The 24,461-nt window shown below is 52.2% G+C and overlaps 3 pseudogenes; all 3 read left to right on the plus strand.

The window, feature by feature from the left end:
• The first annotated feature begins 2,052 nt into the window (after positions 1–2,052).
• Positions 2,053–2,230, plus strand: LOC144669774 (U2 spliceosomal RNA; annotated as a pseudogene).
• Positions 2,231–7,578: 5,348 nt separating this feature from the next.
• Positions 7,579–7,756, plus strand: LOC144669672 (U2 spliceosomal RNA; annotated as a pseudogene).
• Positions 7,757–20,314: 12,558 nt separating this feature from the next.
• LOC144669703 (U1 spliceosomal RNA) lies at positions 20,315–20,466 on the plus strand (annotated as a pseudogene).
• Positions 20,467–24,461: the final 3,995 nt, after the last annotated feature.

A 24,461-nucleotide genomic window follows, 5' to 3' on the forward strand; every position in this document is an offset into this window, starting at 1 on the left:
CATTTCACTGTTGAATGTGGACTATAAGATTCTGTCCAAGGTCATCGCCAACCGGGTCAAATCCGCTCTGGAATTGGTGATTCACCCTGACCAGACCTGCTCTGTGCCAGGCAGGAAGATCTCTGACAGCCTGGCGCTGCTCAGGGATACGATTGCCTATGTACAGGACAGGGGTGTGGATACCTGCCTCATCAGCTTGGATCAGGAGAAGGCCTTTGACAGAATATCGCACACCTACATGGGGGATGTGCTCTCCAAAATGGGCTTTGGGGAGGGAATTCGAAATTGGATCCAACTGCTCTACACTAACATCAGTAGCGCAGTCTCAATCAATGGGTGGGAAACAGATAGCTTTCCGATTAAATCTGGAGTCAGGCAGGGCTGCCCTCTCTCGCCTGTCCTTTTTGTGTGCTGCATAGAACCCTTTGCCGAGTCCATCAGGAAGGATCTGGGCATAAGAGGAGTGACGATCCCAGGCAGTGGAGGCACTCAGGTAAAAGCCTCCCTGTACATGGACGACGTCGCCGTCTTCTGCTCGGATCCGCTGTCGGTGCGCAGACTGATGCACGTCTGCGACCAGTTCGAACTGGCCTCGGGAGCCAAGGTAAATCGTGGGAAGAGCGAGGCCATGTTCTTTGGGAACTGGGCTGACCGATCCTTTGTCCCCTTCACTGTCAGGGCTGACGGCCTGAAGGTGCTGGGGATATGGTTCGGAGGGACCGGGGCATGCGTTAGAAACTGGAAGGAGCGAGTGGCTATGGTGAAAAGGAAACTGGGCATGTGGGAGCGACGCTCCCTCTCCATTGCGGGTAAGAACCTGGTCATCAGGTGTGAGGTACTCTCGCTGTTGCTGTACGTGGCGCAGGTCTGGCCCATTCCACACTCCTGCGCGATGGCGATCACTCGAGCCATCTTCCGCTTTATCTGGAGGTCGAAAATGGATCGTGTCTGCAGGGACGCGATGTACAAGCCTCTAGATAAAGGGGGAAAAAACGTGCCCAACATCGCCCTCATACTGATGGCCACCTTTGTGTGCGGCTGCATCAAGCGGTGCGTAGACCCTCAGTACGCAAACACCAAGTGTCACTACGTGCTGAGGTTCTACCTGTCCCCGGTGTTGCGAAGGATGGGTCTGGCCACGCTGCCGCGGAACGCTCCAAGTAGTTGGACCGTGCCGTACCACCTGTCCCTGGTGGAAAAATTTATGCAGAAAAACACCTTTGACCACAAGTCCATCAGGCAGTGGTCAGCACGTAACGTCCTAGAGGCCCTGAGGGATAAGGAGAGGGTGGACCCTGTGGGATGGTTCCCCGAGCAGACTGTCAAAGTCATTTGGCAGAATGCCTCATCGCCAGAACTTTCCAACAAGCACCAAGACGTAGCTTGGCTGGTGGTGAGAAAGGCCCTCCCCGTCAGATCCTTCCTACACGCCAGGAGTCTCACCCCCTCTGCACGTTGCCCTCGAGGTGGCTGTGGTGGGGAAGAGACCGTTGTTCACCTCCTTGTGGATTGTGCCTTTGCAAAGAAAGTCTGGAGAGAGATGCAGTGGTTGCTGTCGAGGTTCATCCCGAGCAGTTCTGTGACACAGGACTCTGTGCTCTACGGGCTGTTCCCAGGGACACACACCGAGACAAACATCGACTGCAGCTGGAGGATCATCAACTCGGTGAAAGAGGCGCTTTGGTCTGCCCGAAACTTGTTGGTCTTCCAGCACAAAGAGTTGTCCCCGACCGATTGTTGCGGACTGGCACAATCCAAAGTCCAGGACTACGTGCTGAGGGACGCACTAAAGCTTGGGGCAGCTGCCGCAAAGGCGCAATGGGGAAGGGTCGCTGTCTAAGACCTTTCTACCACAGCGCACCGAGAGACTGGGAACTGTTTAGAGCCCCTCGGGCTGTACAGATCAAAATGAAAGGCTGTAAATGATTGTAATATTGTTTGTACTGATGCACCTGGTGATACATTTTGTAAAAGTTTAACCTGGATTGTACCCTTGTAATGTTGTTTTTGAAATGGTTTTGAATGTGATTGAAGATTTTTTATGAATAAAGTATATTTTTACAATAAAAAAAAAAAATCTGTTCTTATCAGTTTAATATCTGATACGTCCCTTATCTGGGGACCATATATTAAATTGATTTTTGGAGCAGGGAGATGGAATAGGGGCTTGCTCTGTCCACTCCACGCATCGACCCGGTATTGCAGTATCTCTGGGAATGGTGCACCACCCCTTTCCAGGGGATTTTCAATGCTAAAAATAGATTTCTTACAAACATCTGCTTTCTTTACTTTTCAACATGCACATCTTTCAAAACACAACTTTCTTTCTTTCTCATCGCTTCTCGGCCTTTTGGCTAACATCAAGTGTAGTGTTGCAGGGGCGACACCATGGTCCTGCCAAGGCAAGGTCGGGATGGAAGGCCGATAACCAATCGCAATCCGAATCCATACCGTGGGTTACCTATCACCGTCCGAGTCACGGTGAACCATAGCGAAGGAGGATCACCTATGGATCGGGGCTTCTTCACCAGGAGGATCCTGTTGAAGGCGTGCGGCATCCAAGCTACGGAGATCTTCACCCTGCACGACTCCCGCAAAGGTGGTTATTTCGACGTGACGTTCAAGCGAGTGGCAGACTGCGTCCGGCTCCTGAGGGTGTTCGAGGAGAAGAGAGACCTGCCGGAGATGAAGATCCTGACGGCGGAGCCGCACTTTTCTCTGCCGTTGCAACGGGAACGTGAGGTGATGGTGCATGTGTACAACCCCTTCGTCCCTGTCGCCGACGTGGTCACCTTCCTCACCAGGTACTTCGATAAGGTGGGGAGCGGCACCGAGATTCGAGACGACTTGGGGATCTGGACAGGCAAACGCCTGTTTAAGGTCACGCTAAAGACCGATGGTAAGGGAGCCATTTTCCACCCTCCTTCCAGTTTCGCAATCGGGGGAAACCGTGGCTACCTGGTCTACGCTGGGCAACCCAAGCATTGTCGCTCATGCGGCAAGGCTGGCCATGTGGCGGCCAACTGCAGCGCCTCCCTCTGCAAGATCTGCAAACAGGAAGGGCACCAGACAAAAGACTGCAAACAGGCCAAGTGCTGCAACCTGTGTGGCGAGGCAAGTCACCTCTACAGGACCTGCCCCAAACGCTGCCGTACTTAAGCACAGGCAGCCAAAGCCGACCAGGGGGAAGCAGAAGAAAGGTTCCGTGTCACTCCAACCACCAAGGCCCCCAGGGAGCTCAACGGGACAAAGGAGGACACAGAGAGAGACAAGGTGGAGAAAGAGATTGAGGCAACAGAGAGCCAATCAACAGCACTACCCCCTGAACCTTCCAGCCCTCAGGACAGCGAATCAATGGAGGAGGAGGCAGCAGTGGGAAAGCAGCAGGGGGAGTGGCGGACGGTGAAGAACAAGAAAAGTAAGAGGGAGCGAAGAAGAAGCAAAGGCGTTTCCCAGAGAAGCGGCAAGAGGCGTCTCCCATCCGACACGGATGACAAGGGCAGCAGCTCTTCGGATGATGAAGTGCCAGAGCGGCACCGACAGAAGAGGCGGCAAAGCTCCAGGGCGTTGGAGGACGAGACACCCGAGCTCCAGAAAATTGGAGACAACAAGGAGACCAACGCACCCCAACTTTGCCTGCAACCTGAGGAGGCCAGTGCACCACAGCCCCTGGAATCTGGGAGCAGTGAGGCAATCATCGCACCCCAGCTCCAGGAAGCCGGGAACAGCAACACCCCAGAGGGGGTGAGTTTTGGAGAAGCTTCTCCAGCAAAGGTCATCTCAAAATCCGCTCACTACGTGAACCTCCAGATGCCACTGGAGCAGAACACGGCCAAGGAGATCTACCTCAGCCCATCCAAAGTGAAGGAATTTGAGCTCACTACGGGTATGAAGGAGCAGACTAAAGGTCTGGGACTCTCAGAGACAGTGGGTTTGGTAGGAGAATAAATGCTTTAAAATGGGTTTAAAGATTGTATCCATAAATGTGCGTAGCATTAAATCTACTACGCGATGTGTTGCGAACTTGGACTACCTAGCCAAGGTCAAAGCTGACCTGTTGTTTCTGCAGGAGTGTGCGATACCGCACCTCAGCTCCTACAGGCAATGGTCACGATGGTGGTCCCACGGGCCATCGATCTGGTCGGGCGGAAACGACTCTCGTTCCTCCGGCCTGGGTATTCTGCTGCGGGGAGGCAACTTCACCGTCTCCGAGGTCAAGGAGGTGGTGGGCGGGCGACTCCTGGTAGCAGACGTAATGTACAAGAACGCTCCACTCCGGTTAATTAACGTGTACGGCCCGGCACAAGGGGCTGAGCGGCTGGAGGTTTTTCAGCAGCTCCCACTGCTGCTGGCGACCTCCAGGCCGGTCATTCTGGGCGGGGACTTCAACTGCATCATCGATGCGGCTGGACGATCCGGCAGGGCCGGAAGCAGATTGGACGCTACGTCCAGATCCCTGATGGAAACAGTTAAGGATGCCAAGCTGCACGACGTCTTCAGCAACCCTGCAGACGGAGCGCAGCGTAGATACACCTGGTCGCGGCCAGATGGGTCCATTCGTTCCAGGATAGACTTCCTGTTTGTGTCCCGTGCATTCACAGTCAGATCCACCGACGTTAAGCCGGTGTTCTTCTCTGACCACTGCCTCCTACTGGCGGACTGCCACTTGGAGGAAGACCTGAGGGTGGGCAGGGGGGCATGGAAGCTAAATGTGCAACTGCTGACCCCAGAGAACATTGAGGAGCTCAAGAGGGATTACAAAGGTTGGAGAACCGTGAAACCCCTCTTTGAGTCCCTGACACACTGGTGGGAAGTGATCAAGGGAAGCATCAAGAGGTTTTTCATCCGCAAAGGCACCCAGAAAGCTAGAAAGGAACAGAGGGAAATGTCCCGACTCCAGGAAAAGATGCAGAATCTGCTCCGGCTGCAGTCGATGGGGGTGGATGTCAAGGAGGAGCTCCAAGAGGTGAAGGGCCAGCAAGCCTCGCACTTTGCCTCGGAGGCCTCCAAGATCATCTTCCGTTCCAGAGTCCGCTCCGTGGAGCAGGATGAGACGTGCTCACGTTTCTTCTTCCAAAAGGTACACAGAGAGCGCTCTGTGATCAGCAGCCTGAAGGAAGAAGACGGCTCAGTAAAGTCATCACGGTCCGACATTCTGAGGATCAGCAAATCCTTTTATGCCGGACTGTATGACGTGAAGCCCACGGACAGCACGGCCTCCCAGTCCTTCCTGTCCTCTATCACGGAGGTCTTAGACCACAGTACGCGGGAGAGCCTAGACAAACCGCTAACTCCTGACGAACTGACTAAGGCCCTCGAGTCCTTCGAGAAGAGTAAAACCCCCGGAAGCGACGGCCTGCCGGCGGAGTTGTATTCGGCTCTGTGGGACTTGATCGGCCCAGACCTGCTAGAAGTGTACGAGAGTATGCTCCTGGCCGGCAGCATGTCAGAATCCATGAGGAAAGGCATCATCACCCTCATCTACAAGCACAAGGGGGAAAGAGAGGAAATTAGAAATTGGCGACCCATTTCACTGTTGAATGTGGACTATAAGATTCTGTCCAAGGTCATCGCCAACCGGGTCAAATCCGCTCTGGAATTGGTGATTCACCCTGACCAGACCTGCTCTGTGCCAGGCAGGAAGATCTCTGACAGCCTGGCGCTGCTCAGGGATACGATTGCCTATGTACAGGACAGGGGTGTGGATACCTGCCTCATCAGCTTGGATCAGGAGAAGGCCTTTGACAGAATATCGCACACCTACATGGGGGATGTGCTCTCCAAAATGGGCTTTGGGGAGGGAATTCGAAATTGGATCCAACTGCTCTACACTAACATCAGTAGCGCAGTCTCAATCAATGGGTGGGAAACAGATAGCTTTCCGATTAAATCTGGAGTCAGGCAGGGCTGTCCTCTCTCGCCTGTCCTTTTCGTGTGCTGCATAGAACCCTTTGCCGAGTCCATCAGGAAGGATCCGGGCATAAGAGGAGTGACGATCCCAGGCAGTGGAGGCACTCAGGTAAAAGCCTCCCTGTACATGGACGACGTCGCCGTCTTCTGCTCGGATCCGCTGTCGGTGCGCAGACTGATGCACGTCTGCGACCAGTTCGAACTGGCCTCGGGAGCCAAGGTAAATCGTGGGAAGAGCGAGGCCATGTTCTTTGGGAACTGGGCTGACCGATCCTTTGTCCCCTTCACTGTCAGGGCTGACGGCCTGAAGGTGCTGGGGATATGGTTCGGAGGGACCGGGGCATGCGTTAGAAACTGGAAGGAGCGAGTGGCTATGGTGAAAAGGAAACTGGGCATGTGGGAGCGACGCTCCCTCTCCATTGCGGGTAAGAACCTGGTCATCAGGTGTGAGGTACTCTCGCTGTTGCTGTACGTGGCGCAGGTCTGGCCCATTCCACACTCCTGCGCGATGGCGATCACTCGAGCCATCTTCCGCTTTATCTGGAGGTCGAAAATGGATCGTGTCTGCAGGGACGCGATGTACAAGCCTCTAGATAAAGGGGGAAAAAACGTGCCCAACATCGCCCTCATACTGATGGCCACCTTTGTTTGTGGCTGCATCAAGCGGTGCGTAGACCCTCAGTACGCAAACACCAAGTGTCACTACGTGCTGAGGTTCTACCTGTCCCCGGTGTTGCGAAGGATGGGTCTGGCCACGCTGCCGCGGAACGCTCCAAGTAGTTGGACCGTGCCGTACCACCTGTCCCTGGTGGAAAAATTTATGCAGAAAAACACCTTTGACCACAAGTCCATCAGGCAGTGGTCAGCACGTAACGTCCTAGAGGCCCTGAGGGCAAAGGAGAGGGTGGACCCTGTGGGATGGTTCCCCGAGCAGACTGTCAAAGTCATTTGGCAGAATGCCTCATCGCCAGAACTTTCCAACAAGCACCAAGACGTAGCTTGGCTGGTGGTGAGAAAGGCCCTCCCCGTCAGATCCTTCCTACACGCCAGGAGTCTCACCCCCTCTGCACGTTGCCCTCGAGGTGGCTGTGGTGGGGAAGAGACCGTTGTTCACCTCCTTGTGGATTGTGCCTTTGCAAAGAAAGTCTGGAGAGGGATGCAGTGGTTGCTGTCGAGGTTCATCCCGAGCAGTTCTGTGACACAGGACTCTGTGCTCTACGGGCTGTTCCCAGGGACACACACCGAGACAAACATCGACTGCAGCTGGAGGATCATCAACTCGGTGAAAGAGGCGCTTTGGTCTGCCCGAAACTTGTTGGTCTTCCAGCACAAAGAGTTGTCCCCGACCGATTGTTGCGGACTGGCACAATCCAAAGTCCAGGACTACGTGCTGAGGGACGCACTAAAGCTTGGGGCAGCTGCCGCAAAGGCGCAATGGGGAAGGGTCGCTGTCTAAGACCTTTCTACCACAGCGCACCGAGAGACTGGGAACTGGTTAGAGCCCCTCGGGCTGTACAGATCAAAATGAAAGGCTGTAAATGATTGTAATATTGTTTGTACTGATGCACCTGGTGATACAATTTGTAAAAGTTTAACCTGGATTGTACCCTTGTAATGTTGTTTTTGAAATGGTTTTGAATGTGATTGAAGATTTTTTATGAATAAAGTATATTTTTACAATAAAAAAAAAAAATCTGTTCTTATCAGTTTAATATCTGATACGTCCCTTATCTGGGGACCATATATTAAATTGATTTTTGGAGCAGGGAGATGGAATAGGGGCTTGCTCCGTCCACTCCACGCATCGACCCGGTATTGCAGTATCTCTGGGAATGGTGCACCACCCCTTTCCAGGGGATTTTCAATGCTAAAAATAGTTTTCTTACAAACATCTGCTTTCTTTACTTTTCAACATGCACATCTTTCAAAACACAACTTTCTTTCTTTCTCATCGCTTCTCGGCCTTTTGGCTAAGATCAAGTGTTGCAGGGGCGACACCATGGTCCTGCCATGGCAAGGTCAGGATGGAAGGGCGATAACCAATCGCAATCCGAATCTATACCGTGGGTTACCTATCACCGTCCGAGTCACGGTGAACCACAGCGAAGGAGGATCACCTATGGATCGGGGCTTCTTCACCAGGAGGATCCTGTTGAAGGCGTGCGGCTTCCAAGCTACGGAGATCTTCACCCTGCACGACTCCCGCAAAGGTGGTTATTTCGACGTGACTTTCAAGCGAGTGGCAGACTGCGTCCGGCTCCTGAGGGTGTTCGAGGAGAAGAGAGACCTGCCGGAGATGAAGATCCTGACGGCGGAGCCGCACTTTTCTCTGCCGTTGCAACGGGAATGTGAGGTGATGGTGCATGTGTACAACCCCTTCGTCCCTGTCGCCGACGTGGTCACCTTCCTCACCAGGTACTTCGATAAGTTGGGGAGCGGCACCGAGATTCGAGACGACTTGGGGATCTGGACAGGCAAACGCCTGTTTAAGGTCACGCTAAAGACCGATGGTAAGGGAGCCATTTTCCACCCTCCCTCCAGTTTCGCTATCGGGGGAAACCGGGGCTACCTGGTCTACGCTGGGCAACCCAAGCATTGTCGCTCATGCGGCAAGGCTGGTCATGTGGCGGCCAAGTGCAGCGCCTCCCTCTGCAAGATCTGCAAACAGGAAGGGCACCAGACAAAAGACTGCAAACAGGCCAAGTGCTGCAACCTGTGTGGCGAGGCAAGTCACCTCTACAGGACCTGCCCCAAACGCTGCCGTACTTACGCACAGGCAGCCAAAGCCGACCAGGGGGAAGCAGAAGAAATGTTCCGTGTCACTCCAACCACCAAGGCCCCCAGGGAGCTCAACGGGACAAAGGAGGACACAGAGAGAGACAAGGTGGAGAAAGAGATTGAGGCAACAGAGAGCCAATCAACAGCACTACCCCCTGAACCTCCCAGTCCTCAGGACAGCGAATCAATGGAGGAGGAGGCAGCAGTGGAAAAGCAGCAGGGGGAGTGGCGGACGGTGAAGAACAAGAAAAGTAAGAGGGAGCGAAGAAGAAGCAAAGGCGTTTCCCAGAGAAGCGGCAAGAGGCGTCTCCCATCCGACACGGATGACAAGGGCAGCAGCTCTTCGGATGATGAAGTGCCAGAGCGGCACCGACAGAAGAGGCGGCAAAGCTCCAGGGCGTTGGAGGACGAGACACCCGAGCTCCAGAAAATTGGAGACAACAAGGAGACCAGCACACCCCAACTTTGCCTGCAACCTGAGGAGGCCAGTGCACCACAGCCCCTGGAATCTGGGAGCAGTGAGGCAATCATCGCACCCCAGCTCCAGGAAGCCGGGAACAGCAACACCCCAGAGGGGGTGAGTTTTGGAGAAGCTTCTCCAGCAAAGGTCATCTCAAAACCCGCTCTCTACGTGAACCTCCAGATGCCACCGGAGCAGAACACGGCCAAGGAGATCTACCTCAGCCCGTCCAAAGTGAAGGAATTTGAGCTCACTACGGGTATGAAGGAGCAGACTAAAGGTCTGGGACTCTCAGAGACAGTGGGTTTGGTAGGAGAATAAATGCTTTAAAATGGGTTTAAAGATTGTATCCATAAATGTGCGTAGCATTAAATCTACTACGCGATGTGTTGCGACCTTGGACTACCTAGCCAAGGTCAAAGCTGACCTGTTGTTTCTGCAGGAGTGTGCGATACCGCACCTCAGCTCCTACAGGCAATTGTCACGATGGTGGTCCCACGGGCCATCGATCTGGTCGGGCGGAAACGACTCTCGTTCCTCCGGCCTGGGTATTCTGCTGCGGGGAGGCAACTTCACCGTCTCCGAGGTCAAGGAGGTGGTGGGCGGGCGACTCCTGGTAGCAGACGTAATGTACAAGAACGCTCCACTCCGGTTAATTAACGTGTACGGCCCGGCACAAGGGGCTGAGCGGCTGGAGGTTTTTCAGCAGCTCCCACTGCTGCTGGCGACCTCCAGGCCGGTCATTCTGGGCGGGGACTTCAACTGCATCATCGATGCGGCTGGACGATCCGGCAGGGCCGGAAGCAGATTGGACGCTACGTCCAGATCCCTGATGGAAACAGTTAAGGATGCCAAGCTGCACGACATCTTCAGCAACCCTGCAGACGGAGCGCAGCGTAGATACACCTGGTCGCGGCCAGACGGGTCCATTCGTTCCAGGATAGACTTCCTCTTTGTGTCCCGTGCATTCACAGTCAGATCCACCGAGGTCAAGCCGGTGTTCTTCTCTGACCACTGCCTCCTACTGGCGGACTGCCACTTGGAGAAGGACCTGAGGGTGGGCAGGGGGGCATGGAAGCTAAATGTGCAACTGCTGACCCCAGAGAACATTGAGGAGCTCAAGAGGGATTACAAAGGTTGGAGAACCGTGAAACCCCTCTTTGAGTCCCTGACACACTGGTGGGAAGTGATCAAGGGAAGCATCAAGAGGTTTTTCATCCTCAAAGGCACCCAGAAAGCTAGAAAGGAACAGAGGGAAATGTCCCGACTCCAGAAAAAGATGCAGAATCTGCTCCGGCTGCAGTCGATGGGGGTCGATGTCAAGGAGGAGCTCCAAGAGGTGAAGGGCCAGCAAGCCTCGCACTTTGCCTCGGAGGCCTCCAAGATCATCTTCCGTTCCAGGGTCCGCTCCATGGAGCAGGATGAGACGTGCTCACGTTTCTTCTTCCAAAAGGTACACAGAGAGCGCTCTGTGATCAGCAGCCTGAAGGAAGAAGACGGCTCAGTAAAGTCATCACGGTCCGACATTCTGAGGATCAGCAAATCCTTTTATGCCGGACTGTATGACGTGAAGCCCACGGACAGCACGGCCTCCCAGTCCTTCCTGTCCTCTATCACGGAGGTCTTAGACCACAGTACGCGGGAGAGCCTAGACAAACCGCTAACTCCTGACGAACTGACTAAGGCCCTCGAGTCCTTCGAGAAGAGTAAAACCCCCGGAAGCGACGGCCTGCCGGCGGAGTTGTATTCGGCTCTGTGGGACTTGATCGGCCCAGACCTGCTAGGAGTGTACGAGAGTATGCTCCTGGCCGGCAGCATGTCAGAATCCATGAGGAAAGGCATCATCACCCTCATGTACAAGCACAAGGAAGAAAGGGAGGAAATTAGAAATTGGCGACCCATTTCACTGTTGAATGTGGACTATAAGATTCTGTCCAAGGTCATCGCCAATCGGGTCAAATCCGCTCTGGAATTGGTGATACACCCTGACCAGACCTGCACTGTGCCGGGCAGGAAGATCTCTGACAGCCTGGCGCTGCTCAGTGATACGATTGCCTATGTACAGGACAGGGGTGTGGATACCTGCCTCATCAGCCTGGATTAGGAGAAAGCCTTTGACAGAATATCGCACACCTACATGGTGGATGTGCTCTCAAAATGGGGTTTGGGGAGGGAATTCGCAATTGGATCCAGTTGGATCCTACTCTACACTAACATCAGTAGCGCAGTCTCAATCAATGGGTGGGAATCAGATAGCTTTCCAATTAAATCTGGAGTCAGGCAGGGCTGTCCTCTCTCGCCTGTTCTTTGCTGAGTCCATCAGGAAGGATCCGGGCATTAGAGGAGTTACGATCCCAGGCAGTGGAGGCACTCAGATCAAAGCCTCCCTGTACATGGACGATGTCGCCGTCTTCTGTTCTGATCCGCTGTCGGTGTGCAGACTGATCCACATCTGCGACCAGTTCGAACTGGACTCGGGAGCCAAGGTAAATCGTGGGAAGAGCGAGGCCATGTTCTTTGGGAACTGGGCTGACCGATCCTTTGTCCCCTTCACCGTCAGTGCTGACGGCCTGAAGGTGCTGGGGATATGGTTCAGAGGGACCGGGGTATGCGTTAGAAACTGGAAGGATCCAGTGTCTATGGTGAAAAGGAAACTGGGAATCTGGGAGCGACGCTTCCTCTCCGTTGCGGGTAAGAACCTGGTCATCAGGTGTGAGGCACTCTCGCTGTTGCTGTACATGGCGCAGGTCTGGCCCATTCCAGACTGCTGCGCGATGGCGATCACCCGAGCCATCTTCCCCTTTATCTGGAGGTCGAAAATGGATCGTGTCCGCAGGGACGCGCTGTATAAGCCTCTAGATAAAGGGGGAATAAACGTGCCCAACATCGCCCTCATACTGATGGCCACCTTTGTGTGCGGCTGCATCAAGCGGTGCGTAGACCCTCAGTACGCAAACACCAGGTGTCACTACGTGCTGAGGTTCTACCTGTCCCCGGTGTTGCGAAGGATGGGTCTGGCCACGCTGCCGCGGAACGCTCCAAGTAGTTGGACCGTGCCGTACCACCTGTCCCTGGTGGAAAACTTTATGCAGAAAAACACCTTTGACCACAAGTCCATCAGGCAGTGGTCAGCACGTAACGTCCTAGAGGCCCTGAGGGATAAGGAGAGGGTGGACCCTGTGGGATGGTTCCCCGAGCAGACTGTCAAAGTCATTTGGCAGAATGCCTCATCGCCAGAACTTTCCAACAAGCACCAAGACGTAGCTTGGCTGGTGGTGAGAAAGGCCCTCCCCGTCAGATCCTTCCTACACGCCAGGAAGCTCACCCCCTCTGCACGTTGCCCTCGAGGTGGCTGTGGTGGGGAAGTGACCGTTGTCCACCTCCTTGTGGATTGTGCCTTTGCAAAGAAAGTCTGGAGAGAGATGCAGTGGTTTCTGTCGAGGTTCATCCCGAGCAGTTCTGTGACACAGGACTCTGTGCTCTACGGGCTGTTCCCAGGGACACACACCGAGACAAACATCAACTGCAGCTGGAGGATCATCAACTCGGTGAAAGACGCTCTTTGGTCTGCCCGAAACTTGTTGGTCTTCCAGCACAAAGAGTTGTCCCCGACCGAGTGTTGCGGACTGGCACATTCCAAGGCCGAGGACTACGTGCTGAGGGACGCACTAAAGCTTGGGGCAGCTGCCGCAAAGGCGCAATGGGGAAGGGTCGCTGTCTAAGACCCTTCTGCCACAGTGTACCGAGGGACTGGGAACTGTTTAGAGCCCCTCGGGCTGTACAGCTCACAATAAATGTACGCCCTTTGTTTTGATCATTTCCGATTTCATGATCTATCTCTAAATCACAAAATCTTGATACTGCTTTGTGATGTCACAGAATTTTTTACAGTGTGGAAGGAGGCCATTTGGCCTATCAAGTCTGCACTGGGTCTCTGAAAGAGCCTTCCACCTAGTGCTACTCCCCTGCCTCATCCCCGTAACCTTGCACATTCTGTCTTTTCAGGTAACGATCCAATTCCCTTCTGAATACCTCGATCGAATCTGCCTCCAGCACCCTCTCAGGAATTTTGTTCCAGACTCCAACCACCCTCTGGGTGAATTAATCTTTCCTCACATCACATTTACTCCTTTTGCCAATTATTTTGAATCTGTGCCCTCTAGTCCTTGATGTTCACTTGAGTGGAAACAGTTTCTCACGATTTACCTTGTCCATATCTCTCAGGATCTTGAATACCTCCACCAACTCTCCTCACAGCCTTCTTTTCTCCAAGGAAAACAGTCCCATCCTCTCCAATCTATCCTCATAGCTACAGTTCTTCATCCCGGGAATCATTCTTGTGAATCTCCTCTGTACCCTCTCCAATGTCTTCACATCCTTCCTCAAGTATGGCGCCCAGAACTGGACGCAGTATTCCAGATGAGGCCTAATTAGTGTCTTATACGAGTTCAACATGACCTCCTTACTCTTGTACTCAATGCCCCTATTAATAAAGCCTAAGATACTATCTGCTTTATTAACTGCTCTCAACACGTCCTGCCATCTTCAATGGCCTATGTACGTCTGAGTTCCCTCTGTTTGTGCACCTCTTTTAGAGGCTCTTCCTTTATTTTATGCTGTCTCACCATATTCTTCCTGCCAAAATGGATCACCTCACACTTCTGTACATTGAACTTCATCTGCCACTTGTCTGCTCAATCCACCAACACGTTGAAAGAACCGAGGAATACTCTGGTACAAAAGTTCAACACTCGGAGTCCAGATGCAATATTCAAGTGGTTCCTTTATTACGCATGCGGGGAGCAAACACTGGGCAATCCAGGCACTTCTCCACCGAGGTTCAAATGAGCACAGTTTATATATCTTTTATTATCAGTAACTTAATGGTATTAATTAGACAAAGGCCACAGCACAATGACCCCCTGGTTGACTGAGACCTGATCCCTTTGTTGGACGTAAATTATTCACGCGTGTCCGATACTAACTGGGAGCCGGGGTTCCCTTGTATCCTGAGCGGGTGTGATGGTTTCCTCTGTGGGTAATTTCTAATATACAACCCTCCGTTCGGTTGTACCCACATTTGTCCAGCACCACCCCCGTTCCAACTGGTTGGGAGCAAATTGTGAGGCTACCTTTCCTCCTGCACCCACTCAGTGATACCCCGTGTATGCCCTCATTCTTGCGTATGGCATGCATATCTATGGGGTAGTACCGGAGGGAGTCATTGTCTCGGATTAACCCAATGTTCTCCACTTGATACTGAGGGTGTGGGCCCGTGTCTGCTGTGACTGAGGGGATTGCCCATACCTATCACGTTCATTTGGTTTGAGGTGCACTTCTGAATCACCGCATACACCCTGGTCACTCCTTTCAATGTACATGCGTCGATGACGCCTGGGTTCTTGGCCATCCCCCACTACCGGGCACTGTTGATCCAGCCCAGTACCTCCCCCCTTTGGATCTGGCCCAGATTGTGTCTTAATTGCCCGATCATCCACCGGCCGTAAGCTGGCTTTTTTGGGTGCTGCCCTCTTGTCGTTCCTCCCTTTCTGTTAATTGGCTGGTGGCTTTAGCATGGGTCTCTATAACGTGTACGCTTTCCAATACAGATGCCACACTCTTGCCCCCTAGGGCCGCTGCCGTTTCACCACCCCTCGCTACTCTCATGAGCAAGCTGCCTCATGATCCCTTTAAGATTCGTGACCTCGGAGTTGATTCCTTGAATGTCGAGAGAGTTTACCAGGGAAGTCCCTGTGTTCACCCCTGTCAGTACATTGTTAACTAACTCTCTCTCCTGGCGGTGGAAAGCAGGATGTCCCCTGAATCTAGTGGCACCCGTGGCGTCGGCCGGCTGATTAATCACAGCCTTACTCAGTAATTTGTACAGTTTTCGTAGGGGCGCTTGGTTACTGCAATACTCAGGCAGTTGCATACCTGCCAGGTTCACAATTACCTGTACAATTTCATGTTTAACATTATCATACAAGAGTTCACCGTCCATATACAGTACCAGTTCATTCTGTGGCCCAGGGGTCATGTCTGGGCAAGATAGTCTCTTGTCGTGTCCTGTGATAGCGGGGTGGTGTCGGTCCGGGGGTCCGCCGTTGCAGTCAACTCTCCGTGTTTGGCCCTCAAGATCCAATGCCAGGTATCTGTCATTCCCAAGTCCTCCTCCCCGGGACAGTGACCCCAGTTGTTGTTGTCCTGGGGTGTGAAGGTAAATTGCGAAAAATCTCTCACACACTGTATCTGGACCTGTGCCCCCTTCGCACATGTCCAGGGTCCGTCCGAACCATCGCTGATCTGGAAGCATAGTGGGCCCTCATTTTTCCATCGGAGTTCCGTTCCCGAATGCGAGCTCTGCCCTAGGCTCTCACCATCGCTCATTCCAATGGATAGTTGCGTAAGCCCGGTGCCACACTTGAAGAGCATTGACCTTTCCGTTGTGACATTCACACCTCCTTTCACGCAATATCCGTCGCTGACATTCTTGTAGTATAAGCCCATACCGGCCACTGCTTCACGGTTTACATTCTGTATGCCGGTGGCTGCGATAGCCAGGGCCCTGGTAATGATCATGGACACCCAGCTTTTTTCCATCTTGGCGTGGAGGTTACCCGGTTATTGTTATTTCTGTAATGAAGCACACTGCTGGTGATCACCAGGGTTTAGGTTGGATATAAGAGGCAGCTTTCTCCTTTACGTCCCTCCTTGTGCACAGCCCACGGTGACCCTCCCCGTAGTTGAGGATTCCCCCTTTTGTCTTTCAGATGGCCAGTCCTCCAGATCGGGAATGAATCCTAAACCACTTGGCCTACACAGTACGGACTGCTCGTTGCCCGTTTTCCCCCCGCTGCCTGGTAATTTAGTCTCTCTTACTTACATCATACCTTTTCAGTTGCGACCAGTGTTTCCACCTAGCTTTTCCCTTCATACCGACGCAGGCACGTGAATAATTCCGTACGGTCCAGTCCATTTTGGGGCAAAAACTGGTTGGCTAGGGGTGATATGAACAAACACCATGTCTCCGACCTCAGCCGGTGGTGACGGGAGTCCCCCTTTTGTCCTCTCTTCTAAATCCCTGATAGCCTGTTGGTCCTTCACTTCCTGTTGTAATTCCTTTAGCTGTCCATCCAATTGCTTAATATCGTTTTTAATTTTATCTCTGATGGGTCCCATATCCTCACTTCCGGTGGCTCTGCCCTCTGGCAAGCGCATCGCCCTCCCGGTCAGCAACTCATAAGGGGTTAAACCAGTTGTCCTGTTGGGGGTAGCCCTCAGTCGCATCAATATGCAGGGGAGCACATCCACCCATCCCCCACCAGTTGTTGTGTTTGCCATTGCAATAGCATTTTTTAACGTGCGGTTCATACATTCTTCCATTCCTGAGCTTTGTGGACGGTCAGGTACGTGAAATTTCTGTTTTACTCCGAGCAGCTCACACGTCCTTTTCATAATACTGTCCGTAAAATGCGCTCCTTGATCCGAATCTATCTGTAAAGGGATTCCCCATCTTGGTACTACTTCAAAAGCGAGGATCTTTGTGGCCGTGGTGGCGCTGCAGTCCCTGGTGGGGAAAGCTCTAGTGAACCTCCAGTGCACCTACACCCCCATAGTTACAATATGCCTCAAACTTCCAATTGCCATATTCATGGGCACTCTCGCCCTTTTCTTGTTTTACTCCAGTCACTGTATTCCAATTAACTGGGGCTTGCCCTAAGACTTGTGCCATTTCTGCTCTAAAGGCTCGGAAATCAGCTTGCTGCTGTCCCTGGTCTGCAGCGATATCATTACACCAGGTTCCGTCCTGATACGCTCGCTGCAGCCGTCCCCAAAACGCCTCAGGTAGTTTTATCCGGACTAACCCGCGAACGTCCCTGTTATGGAGATCGTGGCATTGCCGTATTTCCCTCAATTTTTGCCAAAACGACTCATTTCCATGTCTAGGTTTTAGTTGGGGTAATTTGTTTCCAATAGCTTCATGGTTGCGCTAGGTGACAGGGACACATACGTGGTTCTCAGTTGCGCCGGGAAGCCCCCGTTATAGCTCTCTGTCCGTGTATTGGTGCCTGGGCCGGCTGCCCATTTTGTGCCGGTACGGCCGCTTGAGCGCAGCGTAGATACACCTGGTCGCGGCCAGACGGGTCCATCCGTTTCAGGATAGACTTCCTGTTTGTGTCCCGCGCGTTCGCAGTCAGATCCACCGACGTCAAGCCGGTGTTCTCCGACCACTGCCTCCTACTGGTTGACTGTCACTTGGAGGAAGACCAGAGGGTGGGCAGGGGGGCATGGAAGCTAAACGTGCAACTGCTGACCCCTGAGCACAGCGAGGAGCTCAAGAGGTCTTACAAAGGCTGGAGAACCGTGAAACCCCTCTTTGAGTCCCTGACACAGTTGTGGGAAGCGATCAAGGGAAACATCAAGACGTTTTTCATCCTCAAAGGCACCCAGAAAGCTAGAAAGGAACAGAGTGAAAGGTCCCGACTCCAGAAAAACCTGCAGAATCTGCTCCTGCTGCAGTCGATGGGGGTCGATGTCAAGGAGGAACTCCAAGAGGTGAAGGGCCAGCAAGCCTCGCTCTTTGCCTCGGAGGCCTCCAAGATCATCTTCCGTTCCAGAGTCCGCTCCGTGGAGCAGGATGAGACGTGCTCACATTTTTTCTTCCAAAAGTAACAGAGAGAGCTCTGTGATCAGCAGCCTGAAGGAAGAAGACGGCTCACTAAAGTCATCGCAGTCCGACATTTTGAGGATCAGCAAATCCTTTTATGCCCGATTGTATGACGTGAAGCCCACAGACAGCACGGCCTCCCAGTCCTTCCTGTCCTCCATCACGGAGGTCTTAGACGACAGTACATGGGAGAGCCTGGACAAACCGCTAACTCCTGACGAACAGACTAAGGCCCTTGAGTCCTTCGAGAAGAGTAAAACTCCCGGAAGCGACGGCTTGCCAGCGGAGTTGTATTCGGCTCTGTGGGACTGGATGGGCCCGGACCTGCTAGAAGTGTACGAGAGTATGCTCCTGGCCGGCAGCATGTCAGAATCCATGAGGAAAGGCATCATCACCCTCATCTACAAGCACAAGGGGGGAAGGGAGGAAATTAGAAATTGGCGACCCATTTCGCTGTTGAATGTGGACTATAAGATTCTGTCCAAGGTCATCGCCAACCGTGTCAAATCCGCTCTGGAATTGGTGATCCACCATGACCAGACCTGCACTGTGCCGGGCAGGAAGATCTCGGACAGCCTCGCGCTGCTCAGGGATACGATTGCCTATGTACAGGACAGGTGTGTGGATACCTGCCTCATCAGCTTGGATCAGGAGAAGGCCTTTGACAGAATATCGCACACCTACATGGTGGATGTGCTCTCCAAATTGTGGTTTGGGGAGGGAATTCGAAATTGGATCCAACTGCTCTACACTAACATCAGTAGCGCAGTCTCGATCAATGGGTGGGAAACAGATAGCTTTCCGATTAAATCTGGAGTCAGTCAGGGCTGTCTTCTCTCGCCTGTTCTTTTCGTGTGTTGCATAGAACCCTTTGCCGAGTCCATCAGGAAGGATCCGGGCATAAGAGGAGTGACGATCCCAGGCAGTGGAGGCACTCAGTTCAAAGCCTCCCTGCACATGGATGATGTCGCCGTCTTCTGCTCGGATCCGCTGTCGGTGCGCAGACTGATCCACATCCGCGACCAGTTCGAACTGGCCTCGGGAGCCAAGGTAAATCGTGGGAAGAGCGAGGCCATGTTCTTTGGGAAGTGGGCTGACCGATCATTTGTCCCCTTCACTGTCAGGGCTGACGGCCTGAAGGTGCTGGGGATATGGTTCGGAGGGACCGGGGCATGCGTTAGAAACTGGAAGGAGCGAGTGTCTATGGTGAAAAGGAAACTGGGCATGTGGGAGCGACGCTCCCTCTCCGTTGCGGGTAAGAACCTGGTCATCAGGTGTGAGGCACTCTCGCTGTTGCTGTACGTGGCGCAGGTCTGGCCCATTCCACACTCCTGCGTGGTGGTGATCACACGAGCCATCTTCCGCTTTATCTGGAGGTCAAAAATGGATCGTGTCCGCAGAGACGCGATGTACAAGCCTCTAGATAAAGGGGGAAAAACCGTGCCCAACATCGCCCTCATACTGATGGCCACCTTTGTGTGTGGCTGCGTCAAGCGGTGCATAGACTCTCAGTTCGCAAACACCAAGTGTCACTACGTGCTGAGGTTCTACCTGTCCCCGGTGTTGCGAAGGATGGGTCTGGCCACGCTGCCGCTGAACGCTCCAAGTAGTTGGACCGTGCCCTACCACCTGTCCCTCGTGGAAAAATTTATGCAGAAAAACACCTTTGACCACAAGTCCATCAGGCAGTGGTCAGCACGTAACGTCCTAGAGGCCCTGAGGGAAAAGGAGAGGGTGGACCCTGTGGGATGGTTCCCCGAGCAGACTGTCAAAGTCATTTGGCAGAATGCCTCATCGCCAGAACTTTCCAACAAGCACCAAGACGTAGCTTGGCTGGTGGTGAGAAAGGCCCTCCCCGTCAGATCCTTCCTACACGTCAGGAGTCTCACCCCCTCTGCACGTTGCCCTCGAGGTGGCTGTGGTGGGGAAGAGACCGTTGTTCACCTCCTTGTGGATTGTGCCTTTGCAAAGAAAGTCTGGAGAGAGATGCAGTGGTTGCTGTTGAGGTTCATCCCGAGCAGTTCTGTGACACGGGACTCTGTGCTCTACGGGCTGTTCCCAGGGACACACACCGAGACAAACATCAACTGCAGCTGGAGGATCATCAACTCGGTGAAAGAGGCGCTTTGGTCTGCCCGAAACTTGTTGGTCTTCCAGCACAAAGAGTTGTCCCCGACCGATTGTTGCGGACTGGCACAATCCAAAGTCCAGGACTACGTGTTGTGGGATGCACTAAATCTTGGAGCAGCTGCCGCAAAGGCGCAATGGGGAAGGGTCGCTGTCTAAGACCTTTCTACCACAGCGCACCGAGGGACTGGGAACTGTTTAAATCCCCTCGGGCTGTACAGCTCAAAATGAAAGGCTGTAAATGATTGTAATATTGTTTGTACTGATGCACCTGGTGATACATTTTGTAAAAGTTTAACCTGGATTGTACCCTTGTAATGTTGTTATTGAAATGGTTTGGAATGTGATTGAAGATATTTTATGAATAAAGTATATTTTTGCAAAAAAAAGAAAAAAAAGGTTCTCCCAGGACGAGGCTAGCCCATTGCACTTCGGGTGTGCTAACGCCTGCGATGTCCCCAAATGCGGGATACTCGACTGCAAAATTTGTGGTAGTGGGGGACTGCGTTCGCGCTCTCCCCTGATTCACAATTCAAAAAATAGATTTCATCATATCTTTCATTTTCTCTTCTATTTCCTGTCAGCAACCTTTTCTGAAAAAAGAAATATATAACCCCCAATGTGTGCTCTTCAAAATCTATACTGGACTGGTTATTTAGTTTTTTCTTTCCTCCTCGCAAATATTATCCAACCCCCATTCTTTTCCTCCCTGTCATTATCAGCCGGCAATTATTCCATCTCTGCATCATTTTCGCCAGACCGTTTGTTTTGTGGCCGCCAAATTACTCGCGCCATTTTTAACCCCGCGTTTGCCCACTCAAAAATCTCTCTCAAACAACCCCCATCTAACACCCAACCCACCATCACAACAGTCCCCACACTCCCAGCACCGCCCCACCCCCTATCTCTCTGGACGTCTGTATAAATACAAACTCATATCAGTCAGCTATTAACTCATATGCATTCACCATTTTAAACATGTAGCAGCGACCCCTCACTATTTCAAACATGAACAAGCACCCTGTCCCCATGTTCATTCAAATTACCCCCCTCCGAAACGAACAGCAGCCTCCCACCTCCTCTGTATAATCTCCCCCTTAATCAGCCCCCTGTGTGACTCCTACCTTCTGAAACTCCTGCCTCCTCTCCCCATGTGTAAAGTCTTTCCCTGCCCCTTCTGCAGCTCACTTCCCCTGCTGTGGGTCCATCAATTCACCTGTGATTATTCCTTGAAGGCTTAAATAGCGCAAAGCGAAGAAATAAACAGAAAGAAAACTGGAGAAAGGCAGATAGAAACCTAAACCCTCAGTAAAATGACCACCGGGAATCCCGTTTAACCGTCAGAATGATCGCGCAGCCCAAATTACACGCATTATCCCTGAATTATAACAAGATTTTAGGCAGCTTCACTTTAGGACTTTTCATTTCCTCTTGTGGGGCTCCTGTTCCTCACACACTGGAGGCTAACATGTAAGTTTTAGATTGCAAGGCTGGGCTACTTTAACCCCAAGATTTTCTTTTTGAAACTCCAGGCCCACAGTCCAACAGGAACTGGTTAACCGGAGCCACCGAAAACCAGGGTCCCGGAGAGGAATTGAAATCTCGGGGTAAGAAACGGACACAAACTCACGTGGGCCCATGGAGCACGGCCTTGGAGAAGGTCTCAGGAAACTCCTGAAGAAGAAGAGTCCTTGTCCCAGTCTGGATCTTCAGATTGCAGGTTTCAAAATAAAAATTCTTTGAGGGGTGGGGGAGAAAATTAATTCCATTAAAACAGAGAGCAAAGAACATTTTCAAACAAAATAACGCAAGAGCCAATGAATCACTCTCAGTTACAACTCAGCAACATCCAAATACAAACAAGTCAAAGAGTTATAAAGCAGATTGAGACAGAGGGAACACACACGCACATTAAGCCAGAGTGGGGACTAGCTCCGCACTCTGGAGGCGGTTTTCGGATTGGGTTCCTAGCCAGGTATATCCTGAATGAGCAGTTTGCAGACTCCACCCCTGGCATGTTGGGATGTCTCTCAATCTGCTCCCCAGGAGGCCTGTCCATTGATATGTTAATCCCAGGGCAGGACAACTTTCTGATTCTTCCTGTCCTTTGACGTGTTCATCCCAGGAAAACAATGTTTCAGCCATTTTCTGGTTAAGGTTAAAACTTTAACTCATCTTGTCGGGAATGTCACTGCAGTTTGAAATATCAAACACTAAACCCCCAACACAAGACTGTGCAAAGCATGTGGATTGTTACTGAGATTCCGTCTGTGATTTTTAGTGATGTCAGTGTGGATTGTGTAATCTGTGTGTGTGTGAGTGTTGCTGGTCCCATAATGTAACGCAAATGTCTCCTTGCAGCCTCTCAGTACGCCACTCATGGTCCCCTGGTACTTTTTGGATTGTCTGGAGAAGACATTGAAAGAATTAGAGTTAAACAATGCTAACACTAGCTGCACTGCGACGAGTATATGAGAGCTTATTCTTATCCAGGGGTGTATGTCCACATTCAGCCCCCATTCCCACACTTGCTCCCACCGTCGGATCTCTCAAGTGCTCTTCCGTATCATTGATTAGCCTTTTAAACACCGCCTGTAACACGTAATGCTGATTCCTCACCTTTCGTAAGTCACCTTTAAACTTTGTCAGACTTTCGGGAAGGTGGGGAATTGGGGCCTGCTTAGGTTCCTCATAGTGTTCCAGGGCATGGTGGAGTGTGTCGGAGGCGTTGACTGAGACCTGACCCCTTTGTTGGACGTACATTATTCACGCTGTGTCTGATAGTAACTGGGAGCCGGGGTTCCCTTGTATCCTGAGCGGGTGTGATGGTTTTCTCTGTGGGTAATTTCTAATATACAACCCTCCGTTCGGTTGTACCCGCATTTGTCCAGCACCCCCCCCCCGTTCCAACTGGATGGGAGCAAATTGTGAGGTTACCTTTCCATCTGCAGCCGCTCAGTGATACCCTGTGTATGCCCTCATTCTTGCGTATGGCATGCATATCTATGGGGTAGTACCGGAGGGAGTCATTGTCTCGGATTAACCCAATGTTCTCCACTCGGTACTGAGGGTGTGGGCCCGTGTCTGCTGTGACTGAGGGGATTGCCCATACCTAACACGTTCATTTGGTTTGAGGTGCACTTCTGAATCACCGCATACACCCTGGTCACTCCTTTCAATGTACATGCGTCGATGACGCCTGGGTTCTTGGCCATCCCCCACAACCGGGCACTGTTGATCCAGCCCGGTACCTCCCCACTTTGGATCTGGCCCAGATTTTGTCTTAATTGCCCGATCAGCCACTGGCCGTAAGCTGGCTTTTTTAGGTGCTGCCCTCTTGTCGTTCCTCCCTTTCTATTAATTGGCTGGTGGCTTTAGCATGGGTCTCTATAACGTGTACGCTTTCCAATACAGATGCCACACTCTTGCCCCCTAGGGCCGCTGCCGTTTCACCACCCCTCGCTACTCTTATGAGCAAGCTGCCTCATGATCCCTTTAAGATTCGTGACCTCGGAGTTGATTCCTTGAATGTCGAGAGAGTTTACCAGGGAAGTCCCTGTGTTCACCCCTGTCAGTACATTGTTAACTAACTCTCTCTTCTGGCGGTGGAAAGCAGGATGTCCCCTGAATCTAGTGGCACCCGTGGCGTCGGCCGGCTGATTAATCACAGCCTTACTCAGTAATTTGTACAGTTTTCGTAGGGGCGCTTGGTTACTGCAATACTCAGGCAGTTGCATACCTGCCAGGTTCACAATTACCTGTACAATTTCATGTTTAACATTATCATACAAGAGTTCATCGTCCGTATACAGTAGCAGTCCATTCTGTGGCCCAGGGGTCATGTCTGGGCAAGATAGTCTCTGTGGTGTCGTCGTGTCCTGTGATAGCAGGGTGGTGTCGGTCCGGGGGTCCGCCGTTGCAGTCAACTCTCCGTGTTTGGCCCTCAAGATCCAATGCCAGGTATCTGTCATTCCCAAGTCTTCCTCCCCGGGACAGTGACCCCAGTTGTTGTTCTCCTGGGGTGTGAAGGTAAATTGCGAAAAATCTCTCACACACTGTATCTCTCACACACTGTAGCTTTCTCCTTTACGTCCCTCCTTGTGCACAGCCCACGGTGACCCTCCCCGTAGTTGAGGATTCCCCCTTTTCTCTTTCAGATGGCCAGTCCTCCAGATCGGGAATGAATCCTAAACCACTTGGCTAACACAGTACGGACTGCTCGTTGCCCGTTTTCCTCCCACTGCCTGGTAATTTAGTCTTTCTTACTTACATCATACCTTTTCAGTTGTGACCAGTGTTTCCACCTAGCTTTTCCCTTCATATCGGCGCAGGCACGTGAATAATTCCGTACGGTCCAGTCCATTTTGGGGCAAAACCTGGTTGGCTAGGGGTGATTTGAACAAACACCATGTCTCCGACCTCAGCCGGTGGTGACGGGGGTCCCCCTTTTGTCCTCTCTTCTAAATCCCTGATAGCCTGTTGGTCCTTCACTTCCTGTTGTAATTCCTTTAGCTGTCC

This window comes from Cetorhinus maximus, chromosome 29 (genome assembly GCF_964194155.1).
Source record: "Cetorhinus maximus chromosome 29, sCetMax3.hap1.1, whole genome shotgun sequence".
NCBI lineage: Eukaryota > Metazoa > Chordata > Chondrichthyes > Lamniformes > Cetorhinidae > Cetorhinus > Cetorhinus maximus.